The sequence below is a fragment of the Lipotes vexillifer genome, unplaced genomic scaffold (assembly GCF_000442215.2).
Source record: "Lipotes vexillifer unplaced genomic scaffold, Lipotes_vexillifer_v1.1 scaffold1722, whole genome shotgun sequence".
NCBI lineage: Eukaryota > Metazoa > Chordata > Mammalia > Artiodactyla > Lipotidae > Lipotes > Lipotes vexillifer.
Window position 1 is genome coordinate 670,969 of NW_006770421.1, and position 3,393 is coordinate 674,361.

General features: G+C 41.5%; 1 pseudogene; it reads right to left on the reverse strand.

Moving 5' to 3' along the window:
- Nucleotides 1–141: 141 nt before the first annotated feature.
- On the reverse strand, nt 142–2,367 carry LOC103073340 (40S ribosomal protein SA pseudogene; annotated as a pseudogene).
- Nucleotides 2,368–3,393: the final 1,026 nt, after the last annotated feature.

Sequence of the window (3,393 nt, forward strand, 5' to 3'; positions counted from 1 at the left end):
GCGAGAACACGTGCCTTCAGGCCGGTCTGCCACCAAGGGTTGAGGAGCCATAAATTCGAGAGTGGGAGCAGTTCATATGCCCTGAATTTCCTCCAGGGCCAACACCTTTTCAGGAGCGATCTGCTCACCCTTTTCATCTCTTCAGGGTCTCTGTAGACGTAGAGCAGCTGCGACCTCCCGCAAGTGCTCACGGGAGATGGAGCCGCACAAGCGTCGAACTTCCCGGCCGGCCTCCAGCACGTCACACCCGCTGAGAGACGTCCCTTCCCATGCGCGGTATGGCAATGTCCGCACCGCGCAGAGGAGAGCTTGCTTTACCCAGAGTGATGGTAGGCAGGTTAACATAACCTGTGAAAGGCTGGTGGTCGGCCCTGGGATCAGTAACCACCGGAAGTTGGTCGGGGCTCCTTGGAGGCTGCCTGGAGCTGGTTAGTGAAGGTTCTGGGAGTGGAGCGCCAGCAATAGGAGCAGCTCCAGAGGCAGCACAGACTTCAGCACAGCTGAATTCCTGGAGGATATGGCATGACACCAGCCAGGTTTTCAATAGCAGTAATGGCACCAGCCTGCAACAAGAGCTTCTCCCAGGTCCTCTGAAGCTTTATGATGTAGATGCTGTCACTTTTCCTTTTGTAAATGAACTGTTCCATTTGGAAGTCAAAATTGGTGCCACCCAAGTGGGTTCCTGCTACAGGAACTGTGAGGACAGCCTCCTCCTTTATCCGCGGGACATGAAGGGCTCTGGACGTTGTGAATGTTTCCCTGTTATGACCAGAACCCAGGGCAATGCCATTTGGACCCGTCTCTGGGTAGCTCAGAAAGGCTGCCACCTTGAGAACTAAATTCCATCCTTTGTGTTCACAATATGACCATCAGCACTTGGACATTTGTATTAGCCTTACAGAAATGTGAGTGTATGTTTCAGTTGAGCCTTACATTCCTCTAAATTTAACTTAGAATTGACCCTGGGAGTTTGCTCTTTGGAGGTCAGAGATTAAGAATACAGATTTCAACAACATAATAGCAGCAAACAGACTCAAAAGGAAATTGTAACTGTGATGCTAATTTAGCTAAAATCATGAACATCAGAATCATCTGAGTTATTCACATAAGAGGGTTACGTTTTAAATCACCTATCAGACCTCTCTTTCCTAGGCAGAGTACACCAATTAGGTTTTCTTTTCTTATTTGTTACCTTTGTGTTGTTTGGTTTATTCCCCAGTGATTTCTTTCAAGCCAAGGTTGTCAAAATCCATACTTGACAAAATGCTGGACTATTTGTTGCTAGCACTAAGGAGTGACTACCAGGCACCTCTTCCTCCTAGGAAATGATATGCTTGCTTAAATCAAATATTGATGGGGAAAAAAAGCAAACATTAGCAGTGCATGTTTAGCCTGACACTGGATTGGGATAGAATTTGGCCTATTAAATGGACTTTGATGCTTTGTTCCCTACTGCAAAAGTGCTTCCACTCTCAGAAAACAGAAATTGGGGAAAACACACTCTCTGCAGAGAAATAAAAACAATGCTCTAATATTAAAGGGAAAACACAATGATAAAAAAGTCAGGAAGGAGCTCAGCAAAGCTATTACCATGTTTATTGCTATTTGAAGGCACAATGATTGAAGTTATTGTCTTAATATAAGATTACTAAATAATGCATCCCATAAAGGAGAGACATTGTGTTGGTCATAAAACGTGTTTGACTGCAACAGAATTCATACTTATTTAATGACACTTTAGAATCAGATGGTAATTAAAATGAAGTAGGAATTTTTAAAAGGCAGGAGAATTCAAACACCCCAGTATATAAATTGAAACATTCTCTTTGTTTTGCAAGCACATAAAGAAGTAAATTTCACACAGATTTTTTTTTTTTCTTTTTTGGCCCACTGGGAACAGCACAATTTTGACTCCTTGGTATTTCCACTTCTAATTGCTAGGAGGGTTCATTATCAGCTGTCTAAAGTGCGATACATCAACCTTGCAGAGCTGAGTTACAAAAGACGTTCACACATCTGATGGGCTGCTGTGCTAAATACATCTTAATTTGTGCTGCATCTGCTGTTTTCTAATTTGTTTGTCATGCTGTGAATGCTGCAGACTTTGTTAGAGCAGCTTCCTGATTTTTTTTCTTTAAAAATGCATCAATTCTTCATTTTAAAAAAATGGCTGTCTTCCATCATTGTTCATCTGTTTCTTGGAATGCCATAAACTCAATTCTGTTATGCACATTCATGTATGAAAAAATCCTGTGCATTTGAATATATATATGTATTATATTAGAATAAATGCACATGTATTTGCATGTGCATCAAGCCAAGTATTCAGTTTAATCACATAAAGCAAAACAAACTTTTTTCAGCCATTACTGGATGCACAAAGTGACAAACGCTCCAATCTCAGAATTCTGGCATGGATAAAAGTGCTTCAAGTCGCTGGGATCCGCTATGCAGAAGATGGGCATAAGGGTGGTGCTCTCAGTTCAGACCCAGTTAAGCAGCAGTTCAAGTGGTAAACAAGCATATGCAATTCAGCATGATCTGGAATACACCAGTCTCACAACAGGGAAGTTTAAGTTTGAGTTGGGGAAGAAAACAAATACCACCATCCCAGGCCCATGCCTCCCTCAATCTTTTCCCAAATAACAGTGTCAAAGATGAAGGCAGAACCTACTTCCTGGGCATGTGACCTGTGCCGTCACTTAAGTCTTATACTTAGAAGAGCTGAGTTAGATTTAATACTCTGCTGTTGCTGTTTAGAAATTTTTAATAATTTATGAACAAGGGGGCCTTCATCTTCATTTTGCACTACACCCCGCAAATCATATAACTGGTCTTAGATGCAGCATGCATTTTAGGAATGCTGATGGAACAGCTGATGGATTTACTCTGTATTATGTATTTCAAGCTTTTAGTCCTTTTATCTTTACAATCACAAAAATGCACACCTTGAAATGAAAAAGAAAGGAAGGATAAAAGGAAGAAAGTGGAGAGAGAGGGAAGCAAGAAGGGAGGGAAAAGCAAATAGTATTTTTTTTGTATTCATATAGTTCTATGGGGCATGAGGGATGGAAGGCAGCCATTCCTAGGTATTATTTATTATTTCTAAGCACCGAGCTTCTTTTAATGAAACTGATTAAAGGAAAATGCCTTCCACTATAGATTTTGGAATCACCAGCCAAAGAGGCACTCAAAGTCAGTCCGCAATCTTAAAAAAAAAAAAAAAAACTAAATACAATTCAATTTTTTGGATAATTTACCACCACCCCTTTCCCTTACACACACACACACACACACACACACACACGTAAAAAATCAGGGAATACAGAGGACTTGGAAATATCGGAGGAGTGTCTGGGGCTCTTTCCCTCTTGCCGGCCGGTTTTTGGGTGT